The sequence below is a fragment of the Triticum urartu genome, unplaced genomic scaffold (assembly GCF_056163025.1).
Source record: "Triticum urartu cultivar PI428250 unplaced genomic scaffold, HENAU_Tu73 scaffold2, whole genome shotgun sequence".
Taxonomy (NCBI): Eukaryota; Viridiplantae; Streptophyta; class Magnoliopsida; order Poales; family Poaceae; genus Triticum; species Triticum urartu.
Window position 1 is genome coordinate 11,238,522 of NW_028260368.1, and position 12,099 is coordinate 11,250,620.

A 12,099-nucleotide genomic window follows, 5' to 3' on the forward strand; every position below is an offset into this window, starting at 1 on the left:
ATTCTAAGGTTTCTTTATTTTATTATGCAATAAGAAGAATTCTTCCATTTTCTTTTTCTTTAGTTGCGGGAAAACCCAAATTAAAACTTTTATTTTATAGCGAGCGCAATTTCTAGTAAAAAATCCTGTATCCTTCCACTTAGATCAAAAGGAATTTTTCCAATAGAACTATGGAACCCCCGAGTGGTTGCGGTTGTACCTGTACTGCAGGAATAAGAAAACTCGCTATTCACTCAGTTTATTTTCCATAATAAGTTATGTAGGAGAGATGGCCGAGCGGTTCAAGGCGTAGCATTGGAACTGCTATGTAGACTTTTGTTTACCGAGGGTTCGAATCCCTCTCTTTCCGTTTTTCTTAATTCATCAACGTTAAGGATCACAATGTATCAAATCAAATAACAATTTTTTCCAGCAATAATATAATATCTTATATTATCTTATTTTGATTTAATAGAAATTAGAAATTCTCTATAGCAAATTACTGTGGTATGTAAAATACACATAGAGGAAAAAAGAAAAAAGGATCCTAATCCTAGGGTTAATCAATTTTAGCTAGTTGATGGGAAAATACAAATTAATGGTAATGGTCTTAGGGCGATTTAGTTCGGGGAAAGGGGAAGGGGAAGAAAATTCTATGAACCTTTCCTTTTTTCGTTAAGTTCAAGTCTGACGAGAGTAATATTCTACAACTAACAACTCATTTATTTTGAGACCGACCCACTTCCTATCTAGGATTTTATTTACTAGTCCTTTATATTCCAACGTGTCAATCGCCAAATGCTTTGGCAATTTCCCCGGGTCCGATGAAGCAATATAATTTTGAACCAGACCTTTTGATCTTTGGTTATCTTTCGTAGTAATAATATCTCGGGGTTTGCAACGAAAACTTGGTATATTGACTATACGACCATTAACTAAAATATGTCTATGGTTGACTAATTGGCGGGCCCCAGGAATGGTTGAAGCCATACCCAATCGAAAAAGGATATTATCCAAACGCATTTCAAGTAATTGTAGTAAAACCTGGCCTGTTGACCTTTTTGCTTTTCCAGCGATATGTACATATCTAAGTAATTGTCGTTCTGTCAGACCATAATGAAAACGCAATTTCTGTTTTTCTTGAAGACGAATACGATATTGCTCCTTTTTCCCAGAATTGAATTTTTTTTTAAGATTACTTCCGGATTTAGGTGTTTTTCTAGTGAGTCCTGGTAAAGCTCCCAGACGGCGTATTTTTTTTAAACGAGGTCCTCGATAACGGGACATGAAGACTCCTTTTTTTATTTTATTGAAATTTCATTTTACACAATTAATTTCATTGTATTTACATTACAGAATACATCGAAATTAAAACTGAATTAAACTACAGGATAAACAGAGTAAAATCAACTAAAGTACCCCAAAAAATGGAATTTCATCAAAATCTTTTTTTTTTGTATATATATTATTTATTTTATTGTTTTGTATCTAGCAAAATTGTAAGGTAAAAAACATAAAAGATCCTGGATTCTCCATTTAATTCGGAAAAAAAGAGATTCTTGTTCGTAGAACATCGATAGAGAAAAAAAAGCCGACTATCGGATTTGAACCGATGACCCTCGCATTACAAATGCGATGCTCTAACCTCTGAGCTAAGTGGGCTTACATAACGGAAATAGTGTAACAAATAGAAATAGGTATAGTATAGGAAATCCGTAAAATCTCAGATATTAGTTATTAATCTTAGCTATTAACTAGTTCTAAATTTGAAGTTATACTTATAAAAATAAAAAAATACTAAAACTTCTTAAAGATAAAGTTAGCTTGATATGCTTAACTATAGGATATTAAAAAATAAAATTATAGAATTTATTGGTATTTTCATTCGATCATTATAGACTTTATTATTTGTTAATAATTTGAGGATTAATATTTCACTAAGGGGAACATAGAGTCAGAGTAAATAAAATTGCTAATTCTGATTAGAAAAAAAGAATAAATATCAAGCGTTATAGTATAATTTTGAATACTATAAAAAAGTAAGACGGGAGGTGGGGGAGATAAAAACTTTTGGATATATTGATTCGGATTGAATTGCAAATACATCAAGGATAGAATCAATTCAATTCTGAATTGCAATAAGCAAGCGAGGTCTCTCAAATAGAGTCGAACTGAACTGCTAGACTACGTTGAGTGATGAACTCAATGATTCAAAAAAAAAACTAAGAGATGGATGAAATTACACAAGGAATCCTGGTCTCAAAGAAGAGGGAAATGGGGATATGGCGAAATCGGTAGACGCTACGGACTTGATTGTATTGAGCCTTGGTATGGAAACCTGCTAAGTGGTAACTTCCAAATTCAGAGAAACCCTGGAATTAAAAAAGGGCAATCCTGAGCCAAATCCGTGTTTTGAGAAAACAAGGGGTTCTCGAACTAGAATACAAAGGAAAAGGATAGGTGCAGAGACTCAATGGAAGCTGTTCTAACGAATCGAGTTAATTACGTTGTGTTGTTAGTGGAATTCCTTCTAGTTCTAAATTAGAGAAAGAGGGGTTTTATACCTTATACATTTAATAAACACGTATAGATACTGACATAGCAAACGATTAATCACAGAACTCATATTATATTCTAATTATAATATAGGTTCTTTATCTTTTTTAAAAATGAAATTAGAAATGATAATGATTATGAAATAAAAAACTCATATCATAATTTTTTTTTTTCATTATTGTGAATCCACTCCAATCGAATATTGAATAATCAAATTCTTCAATTAAAATTCAAAGTTTTCGAGATCTTTAAAAAAGTGGATTAATCGGACGAGGACAAAGAGAGAGTCCCATTCTACATGTCAATACTGACAACAATGAAATTTCTAGTAAAAGGAAAATCCGTCGACTTTATAAGTTGTGAGGGTTCAAGTCCCTCTATCCCCAAATCCTCTTTTATTCCCTAACTATACTATATTATTATTATTTATCCTCTTTTTTTTTTTCTTTTTATCAATGCACTTTTTTTTCTTTTTATCAATGCAATGGGTTTAAGATTCATTAGCTTTCTCATTCTACTCTTTCACAAAGGAATGCGAAGAGAACTCAATGGATCTTATCCTATTCATTGAATAGATTTCTTTTTTATTAGAGTATCGGCAAGAAATCTTGGTTATTCACTCTATTTTTAAGTTTTATTTAAGTAAACCATGCACAATGCATAGGACTACCCCCCCCATTTTCAAATTTAAAATTTGAAATACTTTAATTAATTTTTAGTCCTTTTAATTGACATAGATACAAATACTCTACTAGGATGATGCACAAGAAAAGGTCAGGATAGCTCAGTTGGTAGAGCAGAGGACTGAAAATCCTCGTGTCACCAGTTCAAATCTGGTTCCTGGCAGAGAAAAAAAAAAAAAAGATCCACCGAATAGGTATTGATCCAAATACCTCGAGATGGATTGTGATACATATTCATTAATAATATTTATTCATCTAAGTGGATAAATCTATAATATAAATATAGAGGCACTTCTTTTTCTTTTTAAAGAAGTTTTAAAATATATCTTTTCTTTATGATAAAGAAGGGGGTGAGATTCCCCTTTATTTTTTTGCGTTTCTTAATTTTGTATTCCGCTATTCCGACGAATATTTTTTTAGTCTTGCTTATCTTTATCTTATCTTATTTTCCTAGTTGTGCTAAGTAATGTGCGCGGTACAAAGTTCCTGGTAGAGAACTTCTTTGAGTCATCCTATTTTTCTGTTCATATGAAGGAAATTAATATGCGATTTTCAAAATAGGGGAATCCAAATGAAACCCTTTTTTTGCTCAGTCTATCTGGAATGCTTTTGTATAATTAGGAATTAATTATAAATAGGTATTCCGTTTCATCTAGGAAAAGAACCTAAAAATATTCCTTGACTTGAATAAAATCTGGAGTTGTGTTGTATAAGTGAGCATGAATTTCTTATCATTCAATGAGCATCTTGTATTTCATAAAAATTGGGGGTTATATAATCCTTACGTAAGGGCCAGCCTATCCAACTTTCAGGCATTAGGATACGTTTAAGGCGCGGATGATTATCATAAGAGATTCCCACCATATCATAAGATTCGCGTTCTTGAAAATCGGCACTTCTCCAAATCCAGAAGACAGACGGAATTCTAGGATTATCCTTTTGGGCAAAGACTTTTATGCAGACTTCTTCTGGATTATCTATACCATATTGTATTCTCGTAAGATGATACACGCTAGCTAAAGATCCACCGGGTGCTACATCATAAGCACATTGGGAGCGTAAATAATTGTAACCATATACATATAAAATGACAGCAATGGAATCCCAATCCCCTGCTTTTATTTGTAAAGTCTCTATTCCTCGGTGATCAAAGCCCAAAGATCTATGAACCACCTCATGTTTGACTAGCCAATTAGATAACCAACCCTGCTGCATTGTCTTCATCTCTCCCTCTTTGTATAAATATTTCACATTTCGGATGCAAGTTTGAAAGATTGCCCTGCTTTTTATTTTTCTACACAAAAGAGCCCCTCTCCTAATTCACTAATTTGTAGGAAGGTACTGAACTTTTGGATTTGAAAAAAGTTTCAGAAGATATATCTAATGTAGATGGTGATTGATAGAGCAATTCTTGCTCATAAGTTCCTGTATGAGTACTGCGCCTAACATAAAGCTTGTGACTGGTAGTAAAACATCTATTTTTATTTTGAGATAGAGTTTGATCCTCAACTATTTCTCGCGATATCTTCTTACGAAGTTTTGTTAGGGCATCTATAACTGCCTCCGGTTTAGGTGGGCAGCCCGGCAAGTAGACATCCACAGGAATTAACTTATCAACTCCCCGAACAGTACTATAGGAATCCGTACTGAACATTCCCCCTGTAATAGTACAGGCTCCCATAGCAATGACGTATTTTGGTTCAGGCATTTGCTCGTATAATCTCACTAAAGAGGGAGCCATTTTCATTGTTACCGTACCGGCTGTTAAAATTAGGTCTGCTTGCCTAGGACTTGATCTTGGTACCAATCCATAACGATCAAAGTCGAATCGTGAGCCTATTAATGAAGCAAATTCAATGAAACAACAACTGGTACCGTATAGAAGGGGCCATAAACTGGAGAGTCTTGACCAATTCGAAAGATCATTTGGTGTAGTTGAAATAACAGAATTGGAACTTGTTTGGTCAAGTAAGGGAAACTCAATCAAATTCATAACTGTCTCAATAGAATCTTTTCCTTCTTTTTTTTTGTCTAAATATTCAGTTAAGACCATTCCAAGGCTCCTTTTCGCCATGCATAAACTAAACCAACAACTAAGATAAGCACGAAAATCAAAGCTTCGATAAAAACGGATACACCCAATACGTCGAAACTCATTGCCCAAGGGTATAGAAAGACGGTTTCCACATCAAAAACAACAAAAACGAGCGCAAACATATAATAGCGTATTCGGAATTGTACCCAAGCCCCTCCCATGGGTTCTATACCCGATTCATAACTAGAAAGCTTCTCTGGTCCTTCACTAACCGGGGCTAAAAGTCCTGAAATCGAAAATGCCAAAATAGGAATAAGGCTTGCTATTATTAGAAATGTCCAAAAAATATCATATTCGTGAAGCAGAAACATAATGTACTCCCATTAATGTGGAATAGGCGGAACTTAAATTAGTCAATTCAATTCAGCATTGTCAATTTATCCAGAACTTCTCTCTTTTCCTCGGTGAAACAAGAATCTTTTTTGTTCAAACAAAAGCGCTTAGTTTAAGTTTAGCCTTTGTTTCCTCTGTGCTGCATCTTCTTTAAAGATTCATCCAATGGAATCCCAACTCCCTTTCTTTTGGATTTCCATTCTATTTAGATATGGTGTATGTAGATCTAATTCTTATATAAAGAAAACTTTCTCGTTTCACTTTGTCTCGCTTTCTCTAGAATCTCTAGAAAAAAGAATAGCTCTATCCTTTATTTAATATTTAATAATAAAATAATAAGAGACTATTAAATAAAAATGAGAATACTACTAAATTAGAACCTAATTAAGATAGTAGGACTAATCTATGCAGTATAATTAATGAGAAGTAATACTATAAAATAAAAATAAAGAACTCTATTTCAGAACTATGAGACAGAATATTCTGTTTTCTTATTTACTCTTTACTTTATTTTTTCTATTTAAAGTTGATCAATTTACATAATGTATCTATAAACAAAGTAATAAATATACTTAAAACAAAGTAGGAATTCGCAAAATGGATAAAATCATTGCAGTTATTATAGGGAAGTCTAGAGATATCCTATTTGAAGGAGGACGGGATTCAAATCAGGGAAAGGATCCTTTCTTCTATTGATTTGATAGAAATTCGTTTTTCTTTTCCTGTCTGTATGATTTTGATTTTCGATGAATGAGCCTTTGGTAATGCTTTTATCTCTATTCTATGTCGCAGGCGCCTATCCAGTCTATAAACAAATACTAATGAGAAAATGAAAACTATACTAAACTAAAGAAAACATAGGATAGAGATCCTAAAATCTAAAAAAGGGCATATTAGGGCTATACGGATTCGAACCGTAGACCTTCTCGGTAAAACAGATCAAACGGATTATTATCGAAATGATTTGAACTGTTTCAAAGACCCAACATGCATTTTTTTGCATTGGGCTCTTTCATAAACTGATTTAAAGATCAGTTAGTCCACCATAGTTTTTCTTTACGGAAAGATAATGAGATGGCTCCCTGTGCTCTGATTGATTTTTTGTATTATGATCTATCTAGGAGCAATACCAAAGTGTTTCAAAGGAGGATTACCTTGACTTAGGTCTGCCTCCGGTCTAAATTAAATCAACCTAAGTGAAATGGAGTCTCTATCGTTCCACTGCAAGAGTTAACTATGAGACTTCATACACCTTAAAGTTCATAGAACGAAAAGAAGTTTTTTGGAGGCCCTTATCCTCATTACGCCTAGCATTTAGTGGGCTGGATATTTACCTTATCAACTAGCAAATCCATAAGGGTTCTATTTGATTAGGCACCTGAATTGGCACCTGAATCGGACTGAACCGACTGTTTGTCAGGCTACTGTTCTCCTATTCTCTCGAATCTATGAAGTAAGACATTGATTTTGCAATAAGATCGATTATGTTCATTGCATAATAAGCTCCTTTGAAAAGCATTGGCGCACGTGTAAACGAGTTGCTCTACCGAACTGAGCTATAGCCCTTATCAGAGATATCTTAACATATAGATAATTTCTTGTCAAGATGAATATTTTCTAATGCCAGAGGATACCCCTTTGATCTGTATCTGTTTAGTATTTAGTTTAGTATTTAGTATATAACAGACCAATAACAGAGCGGTATTGCTTAGAAAAGGGATTCAATATATAATCGATCGAAGTAATGGGTCTTCCTTTGTGGTGATAAATTGCCTACTTAACTCAGTGGTTAGAGTATTGCTTTCATACGGCGGGAGTCATTGGTTCAAATCCAATAGTAGGTAAGTAGGTAGAAAAATTACTAGATAGCATTGGACTTACTTCGCTTCGCTATCTAATAACTTTTTCTACCCCTCTTCCCTTTTTCTTTGTATCAACTATAAACCACTGGATTGTCTTCAATTGGATGGGGGAATCCAATTGACAGCCTCGATTCGTATCCTAGCTCGTCTGAGAGCGAGCTTCGCTTCAACCAAATCTTTCGTACCCTCAGCTTTACTCAAGTTAGCTTCGGCTATTTCAAGTGCCTTTTGAGCTTCTTCCGGATCAATATCACTACCCAGTTCCGCATCATTTCCTAAAATGATGATCTCATTATTAACTATTCTCGCAAAACCGCTCCACAGAATCGCTGTTAACCATTGGTCGTTGAGGAGGCGTATTCTCAAAGGACCCATATCTACTGCTGTGTTAATGGGGGCGTGGTTTGGTAATACGCCAATTTGGCCACTATTAGTGGATAAAATGATTTCTTTCACTTCACAATCCCAAATAATTCGCTTAGGAGTCAGTACATAAAGATTTAATTTCATTTCTTCGATTTGTTCTCCTCTTCTAAGGTTATAGCTTTCGTGCTAGCTTCATCGATGTTACCCACCAAATAAAAAGCCTGTTCAGGTAGGCCGTCTAATTCTCCGGAAAGGATTAGTTGAAATCCCCTAATAGTTTCCGCAAGAGCAACATACTTTCCTGGAGAACCAGTAAAAACTTCTGCCACAAAGAACGGTTGTGATAAGAAACGCTCAATTTTTCTTGCTCTTGCTACAGTTAAACGATCCTCTTCCGATAATTCATCCAAGCCAAGAATTGCGATAATGTCCTGAAGTTCTTTGTAACGTTGTAAAGTTTCCTTAACTCTTTGCGCAGTTTCATAATGTTCGTTGCCAACGATCCGAGGCTGTAACATAGTCGAGGTTGAATCTAAAGGATCTACTGCTGGATAAATACCCTTGGAAGCTAATCCTCTGGAAAGTACGGTAGTAGCATCCAAATGTGCAAATGTTGTGGCAGGGGCAGGGTCGGTCAAATCGTCTGCAGGTACATAAACTGCTTGAATCGAAGTTATAGATCCCTTTTTAGTAGAAGCAATTCTTTCTTGCAAAGAACCCATTTCTGTACTAAGAGTAGGTTGATAACCCACTGCGGAGGGCATTCTCCCTAATAAAGCGGATACCTCTGATCCTGCTTGAACAAAACGAAAGATATTATCGATAAATAAAAGCACGTCTTGCTTATTAACATCTCGGAAATATTCCGCCATAGTTAGGGCAGTTAAACCAACTCTCATACGAGCTCCCGGTGGTTCATTCATTTGGCCATAGACTAGAGCTACCTTTGATTCCTCAATATTTTTTTCATTAATTACTCCGGATTCCTTCATTTCCATATAAAGATCATTTCCTTCACGAGTCCGTTCCCCTACTCCACCGAATACGGATACGCCCCCATGAGCTTTAGCAATGTTATTGATTAATTCCATGATCAGTACTGTTTTACCTACTCCAGCCCCCCCAAATAGTCCTATTTTTCCTCCACGTCGATAAGGAGCTAAAAGATCGACGACCTTAATACCTGTTTCAAAGATGGATAATTTCGTATCTAACTCGATAAAGGCAGGCGCAGATCTATGAATAGGGAACGTTGCACTACTATCTACAGGACCCAAATTGTCAACAGGCTCCCCAAGAACGTTGAAAATTCGTCCGAGAGTAGCTCCACCGACCGGAACACTGAGAGGAGCTCCCGTGTCAATCACTTCCATTCCTCTCATCAACCCGTCCGTAGCACTCATAGCTACAGCTCTAACTCGATTATTTCCTAATAATTGTTGTACCTCACAAGTCACATTAATTTGCTTATCGGCAGTGTCTCTACTCTGGACTACCAAAGCGTTATAAATATAAGGTAACTTGCCTGGGGGAAAAGTGACATCCAGCACGGGTCCAATAATTTGATCGATACGACCTGTACTTTTTTCTTCAATTGTGGAAACCCCGGGAGGAGAAGTAGTAGGATTGGTTCTCATAATTATCACATAATTAAAAAAAAGGAATTTGTCGAAATTTTTCTTTTTTTATTGTTGAATAATGCCAAATCAAATCAAAAAAAATCCAAAAGTAAAAAGGAAATGAATTAGTTAATTCAATAAGAGAGAAAAGGGGACCAGGACTTGATTTCGTTGCCCAAGCGAATCCCATTCAATCGTTTACTCATGGAATGAGTCCATTGGAAAGTTCAATCAATCTTTTTTTTCATATACATTTTGCCTTTTGTGGAGGATCTGTGCCTACTCTACTTTCCTATCTAGGACTTCGATATACAAAATATATACTACTGTGAAGCATAGATTGCTGTCAACAAAGAATTTTATTAGTATTTAGTTAGGTATTTGCATTCAAAATAAGAAAAGAGAACTATTAAGAACTTGTAAAATAAGGATTAGGAATTAATTTGGGTTGCGCTATATCTATCAAAGAGTATACAATAATTATGGATTTGGTAAATCAAATCCATGGTTTAATAACGAACCGTGTTAACTTACCATAACAACAACTCAATTCCTATCGAATTCCTATATTGGAATTCCTATAGGATAGAACATACACAGGGTGTACGCATTATATATGAATGAAACATATTCATTAACCTAAGCATGCCCTCAATTTTCTTTAATGAGTTGATATTATATTAATTGAATATCCTTTTTGTTTTACGAGATTTTTGCTAAAGTTTCATTTACGCCTAATTAACATCGAGTAGACCCTGTTATTGTGAGAATTCTTAATTCAAGAGTTATAGGGAGGGACTTATGTCACCACAAACAGAAACTAAAGCAGGTGTTGGATTTCAAGCTGGTGTTAAAGATTATAAATTGACTTACTACACCCCAGAGTATGAAACTAAGGATACTGATATCTTGGCAGCATTCCGAGTAAGTCCTCAGCCTGGGGTTCCGCCCGAAGAAGCAGGGGCTGCAGTAGCTGCCGAATCTTCTACTGGTACATGGACAACTGTTTGGACTGATGGACTTACCAGTCTTGATCGTTACAAAGGACGATGCTATCACATCGAGCCTGTTGCTGGGGAAGACAACCAATGGATCTGTTATGTAGCTTATCCATTAGACCTATTTGAAGAGGGTTCCGTTACTAACATGTTTACTTCCATTGTAGGTAACGTATTTGGTTTCAAAGCCCTACGTGCTCTACGTTTGGAGGATCTACGAATTCCCCCTACTTATTCAAAAACTTTCCAAGGCCCGCCTCATGGTATCCAAGTTGAAAGAGATAAGTTGAACAAGTACGGTCGTCCTTTATTGGGATGTACTATTAAACCAAAATTGGGATTATCCGCAAAAAATTATGGTAGAGCGTGTTATGAGTGTCTACGTGGTGGACTTGATTTTACCAAAGATGATGAAAACGTAAACTCACAACCATTTATGCGCTGGAGAGACCGTTTTGTCTTTTGTGCCGAAGCTATTTATAAATCACAGGCCGAAACCGGTGAAATCAAGGGGCATTACTTGAATGCGACTGCGGGTACATGTGAAGAAATGATTAAGAGAGCTGTATTTGCAAGAGAATTAGGGGTTCCTATTGTAATGCATGACTACTTAACTGGGGGATTCACCGCAAATACTACTTTGGCTCATTATTGCCGCGACAATGGCCTACTTCTTCACATTCACCGTGCAATGCATGCAGTTATTGATAGACAGAAAAATCATGGTATGCATTTCCGTGTATTAGCTAAAGCATTGCGTATGTCTGGGGGAGATCATATCCACTCCGGTACAGTAGTAGGTAAGTTAGAAGGGGAACGCGAAATGACTTTAGGTTTTGTTGATTTATTGCGCGATGATTTTATTGAAAAAGATCGTGCTCGCGGTATCTTTTTCACTCAGGACTGGGTATCCATGCCAGGTGTTATACCGGTAGCTTCAGGTGGTATTCATGTTTGGCATATGCCAGCTCTGACCGAAATCTTTGGGGACGATTCTGTATTACAATTTGGTGGAGGAACTTTAGGACATCCTTGGGGAAATGCACCTGGTGCAGCAGCTAATCGAGTGGCTTTAGAAGCCTGTGTACAAGCTCGTAACGAAGGGCGCGATCTTGCTCGCGAAGGTAATGAAATTATCCGAGCAGCTTGCAAATGGAGTCCTGAACTAGCCGCAGCTTGTGAAGTATGGAAGGCGATCAAATTCGAGTTCGAGCCGGTAGATACTATTGATTAACTAGATAAAACTAAAGATAAAGAAGGTATAAATAAAAAAGAAACGAAATAAAAAGAGAAAAAAATCAGTTATGAAATGCAGTAATTCTTCTTTATTCTTCTAATTGATTGCAATTAAACTCGGCTCAATCTTTTTTAGAAAAAAAAGATTGAGCCGAATAAAAATAGATCATGATATGATCATGAGACTTGACAAATTGAGATTCGTCTATTATATATATCTAGAATATATATATTAAGGTATAATACAATAAAGAAATACAAATAAAATAATAAAATAATAAAATATAGTATTATCATATGATAATGATAATGGAATCAAATACGCAGTATTTACAGAAAAAAGTCTTCGTTTATTGGGAAAGAATCAATATA

The 12,099-nt window shown here is 35.6% G+C and overlaps 3 non-coding genes across 3 annotated transcripts; 2 read left to right on the forward strand and 1 right to left on the reverse strand.

Moving 5' to 3' along the window:
* The first annotated feature begins 262 nt into the window (after nt 1–262).
* TRNAS-GGA (transfer RNA serine (anticodon GGA)) lies at nt 263–349 on the forward strand. Its single transcript has one exon. It is a non-coding gene; the product is annotated as a tRNA-Ser (tRNA).
* Nucleotides 350–1,568: 1,219 nt separating this feature from the next.
* Nucleotides 1,569–1,641, reverse strand: TRNAT-UGU (transfer RNA threonine (anticodon UGU)). Its single transcript has one exon. It is a non-coding gene; the product is annotated as a tRNA-Thr (tRNA).
* Nucleotides 1,642–3,308: 1,667 nt separating this feature from the next.
* TRNAF-GAA (transfer RNA phenylalanine (anticodon GAA)) lies at nt 3,309–3,381 on the forward strand. Its single transcript has one exon. It is a non-coding gene; the product is annotated as a tRNA-Phe (tRNA).
* Nucleotides 3,382–12,099: the final 8,718 nt, after the last annotated feature.